The following is a 21,471-nucleotide window of genomic DNA, read 5'->3' on the forward strand; positions in this document are numbered from 1 at the left end:
CACAAAATTAGTGGTCTCGGTCGACCGAACCCTTAGTAATATAAATGCCTCGGTCGACCAAACAAATCAGAATCAACATGTTGACTTCACTTAGTCAACCATTCTGAATTGAACATATCGTCCTCGGTCGACCGAACCATAAAGTGTCTGACTTCCCAACAACTTGGTTGACCAAATATGTAGTTCAAGTTAGTGTGGGTCAACCAAACGTAGATGAGTAGCCAACCGACCTTTGTCTTGGTCGAATGAACCCATGAAGGGTTTAGAATTGCCCTGAGTTGGTTGACTAAACCTGCAGTTCAAAATTACCTTGGTCGACCGAACGTATTAAAGTGGTCGACTGAACCTTGTACTTGGTCGACCAAACCACTCAGGTTGGTCAAATTTTTACCACGGTAAACAGAGATTAATTTTAATTTAACTTCATTAATCTTTTTCCAAAATTCCTCCTATGTCCCCAATGGTTATATTTTTTCAGAAAAACTATAAATACCCCTTCATTTGCTTTGATTAGTAACTTTGATTAGCCATAATTTTCTCTTAAATATTTTTGGCAACATTGTTAATCAAAGTTCCCCCAAACACTTTTTTATTGCAAATCTTTTGGGGAAAATCTTTATACTCTCTCCAACTCTCTTTCCTTTCATTCTTTTCAAAATTATTTTGGAAGAGAGCACTTTATTTTTTTTGGGCATTCATTTGTTAATCAAAGTATATTACTCTCACTTGTTCCTTATTTTCTGAAAATCATTTTGAGAGTAAGCTTTGAATTTCTCCCATTTATTTTGTTGATAAATATTTTTTGGAGAAATTTTTTGAAAGACTTAAGCACACATTTTTACATTCATATTTTCTTGTGCTTGGAAAGGTCTTCTTGCATTTATGCTTTCATAGAAAAATTTTATCTTGCAAAAATCATTTGAAAAACCAAAGCCCTAGGTTCTCCGATTATTCTTTGAAAAATATTTTTGGGAGAATATTTTATTAGGGTCCAAATCTTTGAAGTATATATTATATACATTTTCTTCAAAGATTGAAAATATCACTTTAAGAAAAACACCCATAGTCTAGTGAGCATAATTTCATATCATCAGAGAGTGTATGTATTTGAACTTTTAATGTGTACATCCATGCTTGTATTTAGAAGCGTTTTAATATGTACAAAATATAATTTTTATTGTATCGGTTGGGTTCAGCTCGGAATTGAACTGGAGAGTCTTAGCCCCGTAAGTGAGACCAGTTCGGTTCATCCCGAAAATTGAACAGGGGTGCCTCCATTCCTTAAAGGGGACTAGTTGGGCTCAGCCTGGTAATTGAGTTAGGGTTTACTTTGCCCCGTAAGGAAAGGTTGTAACGGCTTTTGCTGCGCCCGTTTAAGTGAGCAGAGATAGTGTAATCCTTGGGAGGTATGCCCAAGGCAGGGACGTAGGCTGGTTTGGCCGAACCTCGATAACAAACATTGTGTGTTTCTCTCTCTCTATCTCATTTACTTTCTACACTTTAATTTCCATATGTGTATGCTTATTTATTTACTGTTATAATTATTTGCATGCATACTTTTGAGTTAAATAAGATATGATGCATATGTATGTTTGAACATAATAGTTTCATCATTTTTCATACACGCTATTATATTAAATGGGATATGAACTGTGGTGAATTGGCAAATATTTAAATTAGTCAAAAAGTTTTAAAACCTAATTCACGCCCCCTCTTTGAATCACACCAATTCCAACACATAAGGACTGAACCTGAATATACTAACCTGTAAGTGTTGAACCACTCCTTGTTTGGAGTCATATGGTAAGAACAAGTCGATTCAAATATCCAAGAGTCCATAAGATTATCCAACCCCGATGAGACTGAAAGATCATCACCATGACTACAAACTAAACCTCCTTCTTGAACCACATTTTCTTATTTCAAAATCCCCTCATGCTTTTCAGCATTTCCCTTCTTCCAATCCGGACACTCCAGTTTAACGTGCCCCTTTTTACCTCATTTATAACACAAGATTTCCTTTTTCTTCTTGGATTGATTGCAGGATTTCTAACTTGACCCACTTTTAAACTTCCCTTTGCCATGCTCATTGTTACCTTTACCACAAGTCCTTCTCATTCATCACATATTCTCAACATTTGATGAAAATTCAGCAAGGCACCTGTTACCTCTTCTAGATCAAGAATCTATTTTCCCCACGTAAGAGTAGTAACCAGATTTTCATAGGTATGAGTCAATGGCAAGGAGTTTAGCAACATCAACGCCTTATCATCTTCATCAAACTTAACATCAACTCTCATCAAATCACTTATGATTTGATTAAAGACATTAATATGTTGATCTAAGTTTGATCCTTCAACCATCTTAAGCCAATAAAGAAGATGCTTAAGAAAAAGTTTATTATTGAGTGATTTGGACATGTATCAGCTTTCTAACTTTTGCCATATAGCCGCTAAAGAATCCTCCTCCATCACACGATAGAGAACTTCATCGACCAAAGACAAGCATATTGTAAAAGTGGCCCTTGCTTTCAAATCTCCCTATGTTGCCTCTTCCATTCCTTCCGGTTGAACGGCAAGTAAAGCCTTAGCCATTCCTTGTTGTACAAGAATATCCTTGACTCTCCTCTGCATAAACCAAAATTTCTGGTTCCATCGAATTTGACAATGTCGAATCTTGCAAAAGATGATCCCGATGCCATAACAACATTCTCTCTGATACCAATTTGTTGTGAATAATGATCGGATAAAGGATGCACAACGGAATAAAAAGGCAACAAGCAATTCAATCACAACCAGTAAATAAGAAATAACAGGCACAACAATAAGATTTATGCGGTTCGGCAAAGCCTACATCCACGGAAGCAATGGCACAAGAATTTTACTAAGGAATTATCAAAGTACACAATACACTTCACAAATGATCACTCTCTCTATCAATACACGCCCATAATGACATATATAACAGTCCCTTAGAGGTTTTCTTTCAATTACCCAACCACCCCAACGTTCAAATTCAAAATTCAAAAAAATGCTTGCAATCCAAGAACACTCGTTGACGAGAACAGGGGATTTGTTGACGTGACAAAGAAGGACACTCATCGATCAGTCTAGCCACTTGTCAACGATTCTTTAATTCGTCTCTCGATATCTCAGACACTCTAAGTTTTTCTTGCTCTCGAAATCTACTCATTGATAAGGACAGGGCACTTATCGACGAGTCCCTGCTGCTACTCTGCACTAAGAACACATCCATATGTTTTTCCTCCCTTTTTATAAACTCATAAAGTATAAGATTCACACTATAAACAACACCGTCAATGCATCCCTAAATTTAGTGACATTCTTGAAAACCGTAAAGGGCCTTAACACCACTTCCCTACTATCATTGACTCTATCAAGTGAGCTTCCATCAAGATTGACAATATCAATAAATGTATCCAACTCCTCAACTACTTGCACCTCCACATACCTCATCAAAGTTCTAATTAAAGAGACTATTGTCACTACCATAGTCATTCTCTAAAACCCCATAGAAAAGTTATCCATCTTTATTTCTTCCTTTCCATGATAGGGATTCCATTCATCCTCATTAGAACTAAATCCAAAATGTTCATTATCTTCTTGTTGTCGATATCGAATTTTGTTTTGGGTACCAACAAGCGGTTTACATAGGAAACCACAAACAAGAAAAAAAAAAATAAAGGACTCCAAATAAGATAGACACAAAAAATTAAAAATTGGAGTCGCCGCCTTATTTTTTTTAAAGAAAAGGGAAGAAAAAAAAGAGAAAAAAAATCCTAAAAGATCTATGAAATAGGGAATGGAATTGGGAGTACAGTTGTGCGTAAAGGAGATGGTTGGATAACCATCCTCAAGAGAATTAAGTAACCAACACCCTTATTGACACTCTTTATAAAGTGGTAACCGTTGAATATTGTGTGTTCGTTTTAATAAAAAATGGATGAGAAAACATAATAAATCCCTTTTTGATCTTTCAATGAGATGTCATCATCAAGGAGCTCAAAAGATAGGATTGGAAAGGCCCAATATACTTTTTTTAGAAAAAAAAAAAGTGGCCTTAAAAACCCTAAGTTCTGAAACATAAAACATGAGGAGATGAGAAGATGTGATTTATTAAAAATGAGTTTGTAAAATATTAGAGATCATATTTCAAAATAGTTGTGGATAAAATCATGCCTTGAGAAGATAAGGTAGGATTTGATTTGCATGCGAATTTGAAATCCTTTGAAAATAGGGAATGATTTGAAAAGAAGGATTTAGTAAGAGTTGGTGTAGCGCCCTGACTCGCCACTTGGGACCGGAGTGCTAATAAAACATACATACATACATACATACATATATATATATATATATATATATATATATATATATATCTTTTTGACACCACCTAAAGCATATATAAATGCAACCCGCCCTAACCAGGAATCCCAGGTGCACTTGCTATTACTGAAATTAAACCATACAATGAAAAATTTCATAAAACAATCAAACAATTTACCAGAGTTCTATCTAATCCTAAATACATATACACCACTATCTGTCTACATATAACAATCTCAAAATAACAAAAATAAAATATCTGGTATCTCACCAATTCTGATAACCACTCCTAGAAATCTAATTCCAGCCCTGAGGTAAGCTAGTTACGGTACCTTGGAGGACCTAAAAAATAATTTATATAATGAGGTGAGACACTTCTCAATAAGACATATTATATTAATATCAGTGTGTGGCTAGCATGAGTTCTCATGTGAATATAAAACTACCATTATTTTACTGTATATAAAATGACATTTAAATCTAAACTACACTGTATATTTGAAAATACATAATTTCTGAGTAATAAACTGTCGGCTCAATATAGCCCATTTATAGTAAATTTTCCCATATATGCATAAAAGATACAACTTGGACTGTTGTATTAGCGTCGTCATGCTATCATTAACTCATACGACATGCTTCCCCCCATAACGGGTTGTGCAGTCCGAAGGCTGGACTCAACATATGGTCGATCGACCGTAACTGAGTTAGTAAAGATAGTAAGTATGATTGTGCTTACTTATGGTCATCCGAAACTACATCAGATGGGGCCCTGGGGACTACTATGCCCAAGTCATCAATCGTCTATCCATCATCAAACTATCATCCTAGTGTGATTGCGCTCCTTGCCAACATATAGCTACAGTACTGTGCTCATAACATCACATTTCATATCCACAGGGTTCTAGAATCATATATGGCAATTTATACAATAAAAACTGCTTTATTATCATTCCATATAAAACCTGTCATTTATTAAATCTCGGCCCCCGACTGTCATATTAAATCTCGGCCCCTAGCCATCATATTAAATCTCGGTCCTCAGCCGTCATATAAAATCTTGAGCCCAACCGTCATATCATACTATATATTATTAGTAAAAACATTTTGCTCATATATTTTATTTAAAAACTGTTCTCATGCCACACAATTTTTATCTAATAGATCATAAATAAAATAAACTAATAGGGAAAGACATAAATTGTTGAAAATAGGGTTTGAGCATCTCCAGGGTTTTATTTAACTTAAACTATTTATTTTAAAAAAAAATAAGATTTCAAACCAATCACGTTAATTTTCCCCAAAACATATAACAGTCAAAACCATCCTTTTCATATACCCAATTTATTTAGAAAAATTACATACACTATTTCTGAAATTAAATCGGTCCATATTTCAAAATTAACTGACATAATATAATCCTTTTACCTAACTTACTGGGAACCCTAAATCCATGCCTTGCAGCCTTCGAAAATCAGAACCATGAAATTGCATTTTCTCCAAATTAATCAACTCGACTCACAACATATTTCTCATTTAACATTTCTTAGGCCTCATATACTCCAAATTAACCATAAAACCATAAGATACCCTACTTACCCTAGTTTTAAAGTGATGCTTGGAAAGCCTAGATAAAAAATCTGCTCCGTTAGACTTGTAGAAAAATGCCCTTGGATCCTCATGGTGGTTTCTGATAGTCAATTCGGGCGACGAACGATGAGAAATCAAAGAGAGAGAGTGAAGGGCGCAGGCTTAGAGAGAGAGAGAGAGAGAGAGAGAGAAATTAAGTTTCTTAATGAAAAAATAACCTAAAAATCTATTTATAAGCCGTTGACCTGGCACAATTCGTCGATGAAATGGGACCTTTGTCGACAAACCGTAGAAAAACATTCATCGACGAAAGAAAAGGGGTTCATCGACGAACCATATGCATGAAATTCCTCTCGGTAATTCTTCGTCGATTACACTTGAACTTTGTCAACGAGTTACAGAAGGGAATTCGTCGAGAAAAATAGGGAATTCGTCAACGAGTCCTGCTGTTTGCCACTTTTTAAATTTCCTTTTCTTCTTTTCTTATTTCATTTCTATTTTCCGGGTTTGGGTTTCTACAGTTAGAATCGACTAAAAAGCGCATGGATTTGAATAACATGTTTTAAAGGGGAAAGTGTTTTGAAAGATGCAAATTTGGACATGTTTATGTGGAGGGGGGGGGGGGTGGAGATTTGAATTAAAAGAGGCAAGAAAAATTGAAAGTTTAAAGAAGGAAGATTTTTTTCTTTTGAAATGTCTAGGGTATCATTGGCGGCCAATTGTTCAAAGATTTTGAAATCACTAGTTGGGAAAGGTTCCTGAAAGTTAAGTTTTGGTGATGAAATAGGATTGCATGCTTGCCCTCCATGGGTCAGTCTCGTTGGTGAGGATAACTACTTTCATTGAGCATCTTTAGTTTTAAGGAAGAGTATCCTTACCACACCTAGTGGTGAGAGAGATAATACCATTTGAAAGGATTCTCTCAACCATTTCATCATCAATCGATATGAAAACATAAGAATCAACACATCATACACCTAAATTATAAGATAAATAAATTAAGGGCATTTAAATATCATGCCACATGCAATTGCCCATGGTTGCTCTAGTGCCTTTGACCTACCATAACTACTTTTGACAACTCTACATTAGCTCTCCAAACCCTGCCTCCCTCTCAATTACATCTCCTCTTTCACCTCTTCTTCATAACTCACTCTTTTCTCTAACTTTCTCTTCTCTACCTAGGTTCTGCAGTTGTTTTTGGCTTTCATTACTAACCTAACACACCATGAAACATGATAAATCTATTCAATAATGTATACTTGTGAATAAGCAAGTGTATCAAGATACATGGAACATGCATATATACATATCAATTTCTACACATTAAAGACATGCTTTCAAGATTGAAGATATGCATGCTTAGAAAGAGTAATTCAAGAAATAGATTGGGAGAAGGAGATGTATATACCTAACTATGAATGCTTATAAGCTTCCTCCTTTCTTTTGCCTTGATGTGTATTTTCTCTCTCTCTAGCATATGCTCCTCTCTCCCTTCCCTCTAGCTCTCTTAAGAATGAACGTGCAATATATGTATATCAATTTCTACACATTAATGACATGCCTTCAAGATTGAAGATATGCATGCTTAGAAAGAGTCATTCAAGAAATAGATAGGGAGGAGATGTATATACCTAGCTATGAATGTTTATAAGCTTTCTCCTTTCTCTTGCCTTGATGTGTATTTTTGCTTTCTCTAGCATATACTCTTCTCTTTCTTCCCTCTAGCTCTCTCAAGAATGAACGTGCAATCTCTTTTTATTTAGTGAACTGACATTACTTACTCTTCTCCTTGGATACAATATTAGGTACATTGGGTGCATACAATGAGATCAATATGATTTCAACATGTATCTATATTTTAATTGAATTCAACATGAGGAACCAAAGCAAGTTCATCTTTGTCTAACATATAGGGTCAATTAGCATCTTGAGATGATGGTAGCCCCAAATTAAAAGGGCCTACTTGTGTAGGTTGAGAATGCAACTAATTAACATAACTATAACAAGAACTCTTTTTTCCCCAAACATTTCAAACAATTCTATCACTTCAAAATTAGATCTAACAAGTATGTCACCTTTTTTCCATAGGACTTCACTAAACTAAGAAATCACCACACCAGAAGAAGCATTGTAACCTTTGAAAGCAATCTCACGCACATCATTCAACAAATAGATATATGTATAATTACTATGATCCATCATCGATACTTTGCCTCTTTCACAACAATAAAACACAAGCAACTCATGGATTAGTTTCGATGCCATATTCAATTGAAATTAAAAAAAAAAACCTATTTAAAATAGATATATAGCAAATTATATAAGTTCAAAAAAGGGAAGAATCATTATTTGAAGCTTAAAATAATCTGAACATGGATGAGCAATATCCAAGATAGTTATAAGTCCATTATGTATTATACTTATGCTGAAAATAAGGCATTTGGCTTCAATTTTACAACCACTGTGCATTTTGCTCGTGTTGAAAACAGTTATAGCCTCAATTCAATTATGTTCTCCATTTGACCTAATTCTAATTAGATATACTGCTACTAAAAAGCATGGTATTATTTGTGCCCTTCATGGGAAGCATGGACTAAATACACCACTAAAAATTCAAGACCAACGGTATATGTCATTATAAACATGTTTGCCACAAAATAAAAAAGCTTGGATTTGAATTTGTATCTTAAATGTAAGTCACCAACAAATTTATGCTCCCAACAACCTTGTAAGATTGAACCACAAATGAACATAGCATGTGTTATTCAACTATAAAATGTGTCTGTGTGTGTGTGTGTGTGTGTGTGTGTGCGTGTGCACGTACATGAGAGAGAGAGAGAGAGAGAGAGAGAGAGAGAGAGAGAGAGATGCAAAAATCCATAAGGCCCAATTGGTCCACAAACCCACGAATGTTGCCCCTGAAACTCACAAACCACAGTTGCTCCACAAACCCATCAACACTTCCCCTAAAACCCTATGGAAAAACCACAAATACTTCCTAAAAACCCTAAATGCAATTATCATGTGTAGATTTCTTCAATGAGAGGAGAATTGGGAGGGAGGAGAGTCGATTCAAGTTGTTGGAAGAAAGGTTGAAGGAGATGAACCCATGAACTCTTCCTAAAAATCCTAAATGCATTTAGTACTTTGTAGGTTTCTTCAATTAGAGGCTATATGAGAGAGGGAAGAGTCAATTTAGGTTGTTAGGAGTTAAGCCGAAGGAGATGAAACCCACACATGTTTCAATTGGCAAATTTGTACAAATAATTTTATTTCACACGTTAACCATTCTCCACTTAGAAGAGAGGTCTATGATATCTTAAAGACTCATGTCTTTTGAACAAAACCTAGGAAAGTTTACAATCACCAATGTTACAAACAAATGTTTTACGAAAATTTTATTTTTGTAAATATAAGTAATTATCTGAAAGGATATATTTCAATAAAAAAAAACATCGTCTTCTCACTTTTTAAAAACTTAATTACTTTTTTGAGTGATCAGTCTGTTGAATAAATTTATAGAAGAAAATGTGTTTTATTAGTTAGCATGATGTTAGTAGTGCCTAGATGTTGTTTAACATGATGTTAGTGGTAGCATGATGTTAGTGGTGCTTGTTTTTGTAATTGTAACCGTTTGTTTTTAGCCTTTATAATGGTAATTTCCTTATCAATAAAGTAGTAGAGTTTTTAATCCAACTTTGTTTCCCCTTGTTTTTAAATTTATCGTTTTCTTCTTCCATTTTACATCAGTGGTATCAAAGGCAAGTTAGAGTTCCACAATGGCTTTTGAAACTTTTGTGCAGCTAGCCATTCCACACTTTGATGGTCACTATGACCATTGGAGCATGCTCATGAAAATTTTTTTGAGGTCCAAAGAATATTGGATAGTTGTTGTTTCTGGAGTAACAGAACCAGCAGCAGGTGTTGTACTGATAGATGCATAGAAGGTGGAGCTTGCAGGGTAGAAGTTGAAGGATCTCAAAGAAAAGAATTATCTCTTCTAGGCAATTGATCATTCCATCCTGGAAACCATTCTTTGTAAAGAAACTTCCAAGCATATCTAGGACTCTATGAAGAATACATATAAGGGGACAGCAAAGGGAAAGAGGGTGTTAATTTAGGTGTAATCCCAAGAGGGGGGGGGGTGAATTGGGTATTTTAAAATATTTTAGATTATTTACCACTTAATCCCTATTTCTATATTTAACTAATTAATTGCAGGGGTTTGATACTGATTTAAATTATTATATCAATGAATTCTTTTTACCCAATGAAGTGCGTGTGGGGTTATTCAACATACACACATGCAAGATAGATAATGAAATGCGTTGTGGAAAATAAAAAGAGTAAGGGAAGCGAGAAGGCAAACACAATTTTTACGAGGTTCAGCCAACCTGGCCTACGTCCTTGCCTTGAGCAACCCACTCAAAGATTCCACTAAATCCCTGTTCCTTTAATCAAGATGGAGCTTCCCTTACATCCGCTGCTTACAAGAGGCACAACTTCCTCCTCACCTGGTTCACAACCCGAACCGTGATTACAATTATAGAATTTGAAATCTGCAAAACAACTCAATATTGCTTCTAACAAAACTAGTGAGTATAATTGAAATCCTAACACATATCCATATGATGAAACTTGAAGCTCAATATGTATGTAAAGATACAATCGTTATATGAATGATATGATTCAACTAATTTCCCTTTTTTTCAAATCTCCCAAAATAATGATATAAGTAAATGCTTTGGAGAAATTAGGATTCTAGTTCAACTTATTTGATGCACGAATATCAAATGTAATCTTATTAAAAAGATTTGTCTTGAATATCATAACGATAAAACTCAATAAGTTTTCTTTGAAATATTCAACCACAATATAATCTTAGTACTATGCAATATATATATACGCACACGATATGATTCCAAAGATCAAAAACCTAATATAATAGTTTTCAGAAAATATCCTTCATAATATATATAGTCATGAACTCTATGGATATTTAATCAAGTGGTTTTGTGATATCGAAAGTATTGAGTCTTTAATTGAATACACACTTGAATCAAAACCATTTAACCAATGGCAACAAATTTTCTTTAGTAGTGATCTTGTCAAAACAATCTATGTTAGAAAAGGTGTATTCCCAAGAGGGGGGTGAATTGGAATTTTAAACTTTTTCTCCTAGGTAAATCTATCCAATGGTGATATATACACGACCTAAGGTTTGTCTGTGCAATTTCTCAATGCGTAGATAAAGGTGATGTGGAAATTAAATCAAACGCATCATTCACACAATAACATATACGTGCAGTAAATATAAGGTGTGGAAATGTAAATGAACACACGATATGTTATCAAGGTTCCGTCAACTATGCCAACATCCCCGCCTCTAGCTCGCAAGCTGGAGGATTCCACTAAAGGCTCACTTAAGAGTGGAGCGGCACCATTTACAACCAGGTCAAATTAACATAGGGCTGACCTCAACCTTAACCAGGTCAATTAGTGGGGTTGACCTCAACCTACACGCCTTAACAGGACGATGCACCTAGCTTTCCTAACCGGGTCTAAGTCAATCCGGGATTATTCCAGGGCTAGTCTTCCTATTCAGGCCCGTGCTTGGATATACAACAAATGTGTATATAATCATATGCTACAGTGATTGTGCTTTCGTGTAAAGCATATATGTACCCAAATGTGCGCAATAACATACACCACAAATGATATAGTAAGTAAGCTCAATGTGGTCTAAATGGTTCAACTCTTAAAGGTATTTTCTATCTGTGTAATGCGTACGTGAGGGTGACAAACAAGCAATCTTTGTATCACAAGATATTCAGCAAATAAGTTCACACACAGATGTCAAGTCTCAAGTATTTCAATCAGCAAGATATCTCAAGCATGTAAGTATTAAATGATGTATATGCTTGGTTTGTAAAAGATGTGTAATCTTTGTATTCAGCAAATAATATATGAGTGAAAGAAAATTGCAACAAAGATCACTATCACACAAACAAATATCTCTTCAAATATTTTACAAGATAAAAATGCAATAGATATGTGGAAGTGTTTGAAAAGTTTTTGCAACCAAAAACAAATACAATCTTCTCAAGATCTTGCAATGAAGGTGCAAGCTTGGAAGATCAAATCAAAGTCTTCTTAGGAGAGACTTATTAACAAAGTCCCCTAAGAATACTAGGGTTTAGCTCTCATAAAAATAAAATCAATCTTACATAAAATGGGAGAGTAAACCTTTATTAATCAAGCACTCAATCAACTTACAGAAAGTTTGAGCAATCAGAGAAGGTAAATATAAGTGTTTGGGGCTTAGATATGAGTATTATAGGATTTGGAAATTTCAAAGAATTTCTCCTAATCAAAATAGCTAATCCCTTCCTAATTTGCACAAATGATCTCATATGTATAGACATTTGAGAAAATATGACCGTTGGGGACTTACTGGGTATTATTAAGAAAGTTTAATGACATTTAGAACATTTTAACCCTATTTAAAAAATATTAACTGCGGTAAAAAATTAGGACAACCCGAGAGGTCCGGTTGACCAAAAATGTTTCGTTCAACCAAGTCTTATATGGTTCGGTCGACCAGGGGAGTTTTGAACTAAAGGCTTGGTCGACCAGGAGAGGACGATTTCTCAATTTTTCGAAGTTCGGTCGACTAGGCCATTTTGAGCTGGCTGGTTCGATTGACCAGACAGCTGGGATTTCTCCCGAGGACCCTTCGGTCGACCAGGTAGTTGGAGTACAAAAAGGGTCGGTCGACTAGATGGTCAAAATGTTGACCCAGGGAGGTTTCGGTCGATTGGGGCTTTTTGAACTAACTGGTTCGGTCGACCAGGTGGTCAAAATGTTGACCATAGAGGGTTTCGATCGACCGGAGCTTTTTGAACTATTTTGGTTCAATCAACCAGGGCTTTGGTCAATCAGTTGACCCAGGGAGGTTTTGGTCGACTAGGCCAAAATGAACTGACTTGGCTGGTCGACTGAAAGTGCACCATGTGTTCATTTCGGTCCTGTTTCGAAACATACAAGCCCTATTCAAGTGCCTAACAAACATATGTATAAATGTGTGTGTCCTAGGGTCACTTGGGGTCCAATTTGAAGATACCAAAAAATTCTGGTGTCGGTCAACCGAAGCCTTAGGTCTTTCTATGGTCATTTTTTATTTGTATCTGGTTTGAGTTTAAAAAATAAACCATACACGTGATGTGTGTGCTTATTACAAACTGGATACCCTAATTACTATTATAGATAAATTTCACTACAAAAATATTACAATCAAGAGCATGAATTTGTCTTCAATCTTTGAGCTTTCATGTGTCATTAATGATCTTCTAATATAGACCTGCACATGAACTAGATATTTATTAAATACAGGAGTATTTGTCATTATCAAAACCAGGCGCGACCTATAAGGTCAACAATCTATATGTAAGCACACTTAAGATCAATCACTCAACTTATATTCAATAAAGGATTTTGAGATGAAAAGTTCTTTGAGAATAAATATTAATAAGAAAATCAATTTACCAAACCTCAATACCAAGTTGATTGCACAACAATGACAAGAAATAATTTTGAAGATCAATATAGCTTTAGCTCATATTTGAAGTATAAGATTTAAAATCCTAATCAAGATCTCAACAGTGTGTTCTCTCAAGTTGTGCTAAACGTACAATATGCTCAATCGTATGCCAAAGGTTCTTTCTCTTCTTTCTCTTCTTGGGCAATAGGGTGTAGATGTTGATTATATAGGTAACCTTGCCCTTGGGATAATTTCTAACCATTGGATCAATTTGATGAAGAAATAACTAGTGTGTTCTCTCATTAACAAAAAAAATTTTTAATCTTCCCGTAAGTTCAGACGACTGAGGGTTAGAGTTCAAACAATTGAGGTTCCTTAGAGCTTCTAAAAATAGAACCTGGACATAGAGTCAGGCGACTGAAGTTGGGGTTCATTCTTTTGAAGTTGCGCGTTTAGACGACTGAAGTCAAGGTTCAGTCTTCTGATGTGCTTCTGCCTGTTTCTACGTTTTTCCAATAATTCTTTAGACGACTGAACTTAATCTTCAGTCTTCTGAAGAAATTCTTCAGACGACTAAGCTTAACTTTAGTCTTCTAAAGTTGACACTTCAGACGACTGAACAAGGAGTTTGGTCTTCTAAACAATGCATTTTTTGTATTTTTCTTTTTAGTTTCAAAAAATTTGTTTTCTTCTCTCCCTTTGCTCTTTTATAAAATATTTTCTGGGGTTTCAAAAAACAATCTCTAAGTCCATAAATATCCCCTAAAGATGTTCATGAGATGCATGAGTCCTAAGGTCAGTTTAGGGTATAATTTAAGCCTCAAATTAAATCATATAAAATATGCAAATACATTCAGTTCTAAATACCCATTCCCATGACAATCTTGAACTTGCCGTTTGTATCTTCATTCTTCAACTTTTTTAGTTCCATGGATTTTGCCAAGATATATATACGTTAGTCTTCGTGGCTTCCATGACTTTCTATCCTTCCGTGCATGTTGAATATTGTTCCTGTTCACAATCTCAATGCACAGATCAAATACCAAGTGATTTGTCATTATCAAAATAGGATTGGGCTCATAGAGTCAACAGAGGGCACAACTGCAAGTACTTCGAGGCGATTTCGAAACTTTACACATGAAGTTTGGAGAATCGGTGACAAATTAATTCTCTAGAATGATGGAAATCACAAATAAGATGAGAATCCATGGCGACCAAATGACAGATGTCACTATCATTGAGAAGATTCTTCATTTGATGACAACAAAATTCAATTATGTTGTTTGTTCAATTGAGGAATCTAAAGACACTGACAACATGTCCATTGATGAATTGTAGAGTTCTTTGTTGGTTCATGAGCAGAAAATGAATCGGCAAGACAAGGAGGAGCAAGCATTACAAGCCTCGGCATCAAAAGGAGGAGGTCATGGATGACGAAGAGGCAGAGGTGCCAATGATGGTAGACACTCAAATAAAAAATTTGAAGATTCTAATTCTCAAGTGAGAGGAAAAGGCCATGACAACAACAACAACAACAATCATTCAATGGCTTCCAAGTCAAAGTCAGCAGACAAATCAAGAGTTGAATGCTACAAGTGTCACAAATTTGGCCACTACAAGTCAAAGTGCCATACTAATCTAAGAAGAGATGGTGAAAAGCAGTCCAATTTTGCTCAGAAGGAAGAAGAAGTGTCTTTTTTGATGGCTTGTCACACAAAGGAGGAAACCCACAATAAATTATTGTGGTACTTAGACACTGGCTGCAACAACCATATGAGGAGAGAAGTTTGTGTTCTCTGAATTAGAAGAAACTTTTTGTGATGTTGTGAAGTTCGGTGATGGCTCTACAGTCTCTGTTATGGGAAAGGGAAAGGTAGCAATTTAAACCAACAAAAATTATATTCAAACTATTTCTAACGTTCTCTTTGTTCCAGTTTTGAGAACAAACTTACTCAGTGTTGGTCAGCCGAATGTTTCCATTGTATCTCCATGAGACCGCTTACTCATGTCTTTCTGCAAGATTGGGAAAGAAAGAATGGCTATGGCATTTTTGCTATGGGCATCTTAGCTTTGGTGGGTTGAAGACTTTACAATAAAAGAATATGGTGACAGGTCTTCTTTAAATTACAACTCCTTCTGAAGTTTGTGAAGAATGCGTTGTTAGCAAACAACACCGTATTCAATTCTCATAAGGGAAATCATGGAGGGAGAAGGCTACACTGGAGCTTCTTCATTCTGACATTTGCGGACCAATAACTCCATGCTGTAATGGAGGTAAGAGATATATACTTACTTTCATTGATGATTTTAATCGTAAAAGCTGGGTTTATTTTTGCAAGAGAAGCCTGAAGCCTTTATAGACTTTAAAAGCTATAAAGTGCTGGTTGGGAAAGAAGTTGGCAGTCCCATAAAAATTCTTTGCACAAATTGTGGTGGAGAATATAACTCATATGAATTTGCAAGTTTTTGTGAGACTCATGGAATCAAAAGACAGCTTACAGCAACGTATACGCCCCAACAAAATGGTGTCTGTGAAAGGAAGAATTGTACTATTCTAAATATGGTGTGAAGTCTTTTAATAAGGAGTTGTATTCCAAAGAGCTTTTGGCCTGAAGCAGTTAATTGGAGCATTCATATATTGAATAGAAGTCCCAAACTTGCTATTCAAAATAAGACACCAAAGGAAGCATGGAGCGGACAGAAACCAGTTGTTGATCACTTCATAATTTTTGGGTGTGTTACATATGCCCATATTCCAGATCAGAAGAGGAAGAAACTGAATGACAAGGGAGAAAAATGTATTTTTCTTGGTGTTAGTGATTAGTCAAAAGCTTATAAGCTTTACAATCCTAACACTAAGAAAATAATTATAAGTCAAGACATTGTTTTTTATAAAGATCAAATCTGGAAATGGAGAAAAAATGTAGTTGGAGAGCCAATTCCAACTAGTTTTGATGGAGAAGAAAGTGATGAAGCAAACCAGCCGCAGCAACACCTTGCTCCAGCAACTGATGCATTTGAGAATCCTTAAAATGAAACTCCTGCAGCCTCTGAAGTCACTCCAACAGTACCAGAAGCAGCAGCTAAATCACGTTCTCATCGTGTTTGAAGGAGGCCAGCATGGATGTCAGATTATAAGGTAACCGGAATTGATCATTTGAAGACCAAATCACTTATTTTGCCTTATTTTCAGATTGTGATCCTACAATGTTTGAAAGTGCTATCAAAGAATCAAAATGGAAGAAGGCTATGGATGCTGAAATTGCAGCCATCGAAAAGAATGACACTTGGGAGTTATCTGATCTTCCATAAGGGCATAAAACAATTGGCATGAAGTGGGTTTACAAGACAAAGCTGAAGGAGAATGGTGAAGTCGACAAGTACAAGGCATGCTTGGTGGCCAAGGGCTATAAGCAAGAGCGCGATGTTGATTATAAAGAAGTCTTTGCTCCAGTTGTAAGGCATGACACAATCAGATTGGTGATTACATTAGCAGCTCAGAACTCATGGCCTATCTTTCAGCTGGACGTGAAGTTAGTGTTCCTCCATGGAGATTTGAAGGAATTGGTATTTATTAATCAACCTCCTGGTTATGTGAAATTTGGAAATGAGCATAAAGTGTATAGACTAAAGAAGGCTCTATATGGATTAAAACTGGCCCCACGAGCTTGGTATAATCGTATAGAAATTTATTTTTTGAAGGGAGGATTTCAAAAGTGTCCTTATGAACATACGCTTTTCATAAAAGTTGAGGATAAAGGGAAAATGCTCATTGTTTGCTTATATGTAGATGATCTAATCTATACTGGAAGTAATACAGCCATGTTTGAAAGCTTTAAGAAGTCCATGATGGTTGAATTTGAAATGCCTAATCTTGGTATGATGCATTACTTTCTTCGCATAGAAGTGTTGCAGTCTTCTAGTGTCATTCTTATTTCTCAAAAGAAATATGTGGGATAAATCTTAGATAGGTTTCAGATGAAGGATTGTAATCCTGTGAATACATCGTCTGAGTTTGGTTTGAAGCTAAACAAAGATGATGGAGGAAAGAAGGTTAACAGTACTCTTTGTTGGCCTTACAAGGCTTAACATCTTGTTTTGATGCTAACAAACAAGAGAAACTAAATATATTTGGTTGAGTAATGATATTTCAGGACTCACAAGGATCAAGCATGTAAATGCAAGGTCAAGGATCCATTGCAAGCTTATACTTCAAAGAAGGATGATCATATGAAGCTTAAAGCATGGATTTCAAGATAATATTTTAAAGCTTGAAGAACATGAGAGAAAACTTAAAAGTATATCAAAGCTTGAAGAAAAAAAAGAGAGGAAAAGGAAAGCAAAGCAAGAGAGCTCAAAGAAAAGACAAGCAAGAAGAATCAAGCGCCAAGAATGTTCGAAATCCTAGAAGTCTTTATGTAAGTGTTTCATATTTTAAATATCTTTTGAAATATTTTTGAAGCTCTTTTAGGGTTGAATATGGACTTAGAGACCAGTTTTGAAAAACCCTTGAAAATGTTTTTGACAAGTCACATTTAAGTCTTTCAAATAATAAAAAGGTTTAAAAATAAAAAATGAAAATTTTTTAGAAAATGGACTGGTCAGTCAACTGACTAGGACACACTAAGATTGGCCAGCCAACTAACAAACACCAAGAATGAATAATTGCCCAACCGACTGACAGTTTGAACAGAGATCAATCAGCCGACTGACTCTTTTGAACATGGTTGAGTAAGCCGATTGAAATTTTATAGAATTAAATTTTTTGGCAAACAGAGGGGTCTTAGCTGCCTGTCCAACTGACTGACTCTGAGAAATGAACTACCCAATCGCTTGTCGAGCTAACTGACTCCACGGGAATTTGAATTTTAAACTTCAACGGGAAAATTTTAAAAATTAGTTTTTCAAATGTTGACGTTATAAAAACTTGGTGGACACTCCAAGTAACTTGAGGAATAAGGAAACTAATCCTAAAAATTTTATAAATAATCCCTTAATCTCAAAAAATTCATAACCAAGCAATTACACACCCTTCTTGTATTCAAACTCTCAATCTCTCTCAAAGTTCTCTATTGCTCGAACTCTTGCTGGGGGAATTCATCTGAATTGCTACTGAAACATCAACCTACGGTTCTCATACTGAGTTTTCTCAATCACTAAAGAACCCTTGGTGATCTCTATACTTGAACTTCAATTCTATTTCATATTGATATTTAAATTCTTGAAGTACATAGTGCTGAATTTGTACTAATCTGCTCTGTTTGAGAGTATTTTTGTACGCCGTGTTTACTTCATATTTTTTATAGTTCTTAGACGATTCGAGGTGTTCAGATTGTTGACCAAGCGTGGTGTATTGCTTGGAAAGGTGCAGCTCTAACCTAATTGAAGGAGTGACTGAGTGAGGGGTATCACTTGGAGAGGCAGACTCTAGCCTATTGAAGGAGTATGTAACGGTGTTGTTCTGCCCAGAAAGGAACTAGTTTAGTGGAATCCTTTGGTGGTTTGCCAAAGGTGAGGACGTAGGCTGGGGATAAGTCGAACCTCGTAAAAACCCGGTGTCTCTCTCTTTCCCTTACTCTCTTTATTTTCAGCATATATAAACTGCATGGATGTTTTAAATTCTTTAATCATATACACTACGTGGATTAGATATTAAAAAAAAAACTTAAGCTTAATTTATTTTTGGGATTGTAAAAACCGAAAGGGAGTACATTGGTTGATCAATAAGTTGCAGAAACTATAAGGGAGTACGTTGGTTGATTCAACACCCAAGACTTATTAACTAAGAGTTTGTTTAAAGTCTAAATTCTTGAAAAGAGTGTTGTGCTTCATATTGAGAAATCAATTATCCACAGTGCTTGCATTATTCACAGGGCTTAAATAAATTTCATATACACAAGGTTGCAAAAGCTGAGAATTGGTAAAGTGCTAAATATTGAATTTTGTGGGTTGAACACTTTGGTTGATTATTTGGCTGAATGTTTAAGTTTTGATTTACTTGAGTTGTGTTGTAGTTGTAGATTGAATAAAAAACTAAGGACTGTTTTTGTAATTATTAAATTAACAAATGGTTAAGAATCTTAAAAAGAATTAAAACAAAATTTTAATAACTCAATTCACCCCCCTCTTAGAACTACACCTTGGTTTTCACTCTTTACAAGCAGATTGTGGGGAGCTTAATGTATTTGATTGCAACAAGGCTTGATATAATGCATGTTGTAAATGTCATTAGTAGATACATGGAGTGTGTAATGCCCCAATCTGGGTTTGCCAGGGAGCACTGCGTCTCTCTTCCTTCATTTGGACCAGACAATAGGGGGGTGGGCCTTATCGGACTAATGACTGGCCTCACAAACCAACACGTGTCCTTTTCAGTGTGTTTTGTCCTCACTTACACACTTTTTGAGAAAACTTCTCAGAAGGTCGCCCATCTTAAGATTAGGGTAAGTGAGATTTTTTGGAGTTTTCTTATTAAATATAATTATATGGAGCCTAAGAAGTATTAAATGAGTGTTTTTGTGAGATTTGAGTAAGTTAGGATTTTTGGAATACAAGGTCTTTTCCTGTTCGATTTAGGCATAAACTCGAGGAACAGGTAAGGGAAAGTACTTTATAAGAGTTTTTTATTAATTTTTAAACTGGTTAAATTTTGGGTATAAAATTCAATATATATAAAGTACTTCCCCTTACTTGTTCCTTGAGTTTCGACCTAAACCAAATGGGAAAAAGATCTTGTATTCCAAAAATCTCAACTTACTCAAATCTTAGAAAAACACTCATTTAATACTTCCTAAGCTCCATATAATTATATTTAACCAGAAAACTTCAAAATATTTCACTTATCCTGATTTTGGAATGATGCCCCAAAACCCCAAATTAACGATAAGCTCCCGCAACTTTGCAGAGAACGATCATACAAACCTCGTGGTGGTTCTGGATTGTTAAATCAGGTCAAATCCAGCTTGGAATCGAAAAGAGAAGGTAGAGGGGCCATTTTATAGAGAGTGAAAGTGAAAAACCCCAAGTTTTCTCGTTGAAAATGAAAGCAAACTCTATTTATAGGCAGGGCCTCGTCGACGAGACATGTAGACTCGTCGACGAGCCCAAGAACACCGTTCGTGGACAAAACCAGAAGCTCTTCGACGAAATTCAGAAATATGAGAACCTCTTTCGATAAATCCTCGTTGATGAGACATGCATACTCGACGATGAGGCTCAAAAGATCACTAGTTGACGAGAAAATCAAGTTTGTCAATGAGCGCCTGCTTATTACCCTTTTAAAATTTCTTTTCCCTTTCTTCTATTTCCCCTTTTCCTTTTATTATCTTCCTTATTATTTTAAATAGTTAAAAAATTTCCAGGTCATTACAGAGTGTCCAACTGAGATTCTTCTTTTGGCTACAAAAAGAATTCTTAGGTACTTGCAAGGTACTAAGGAGTTTGGGTTGTTCTTCAAAAGGGGAGAAAAGTCATATTTGTTTGGCTTTACAGATAGTGATTATGCAGGAGCTTCTGATGATCGAAAAAACACATCTGGGTATGTTTTCATGTTGGTAACAGGAGTTGTTTCATGGTCATCAAAGAAGCAGCCAATCGTCACATTTTCAACCACTGAAGCTGAATTTGTTGCTGCAATAACTAGTGCTTGTCAAGCTATTTGGCTGAAGAAGATCCTTGAAGAGTTATAGTTTAAAGAAGATGAGCCTACTCTCATTTACTGTGACAATAGTTCAGTAATAAAGCTATCAAAGAATCCTATTCTACATAGTAGAAGCAAGCATATAGATGTGAAGTATCATTTCTTGAGAGATCTCACAAATGATGGAGTTATTAATCTGGTTTACTATAGAAGTGAAGACCGGATTGCTGATATTCTAGTAAAGCCTCTCAAATTTCCAGCATTTCAGAAGCTCAGGAAGTTGCTTTGTGTTTGCAGTTCAAAGGACTTTATTTGAGAGATGACGCTTTAAAGTTTGAGTCTTACTAAACTAATGT

Source organism: Malania oleifera, chromosome 13, assembly GCF_029873635.1.
Source record: "Malania oleifera isolate guangnan ecotype guangnan chromosome 13, ASM2987363v1, whole genome shotgun sequence".
NCBI classification, from domain to species: domain Eukaryota; kingdom Viridiplantae; phylum Streptophyta; class Magnoliopsida; order Santalales; family Ximeniaceae; genus Malania; species Malania oleifera.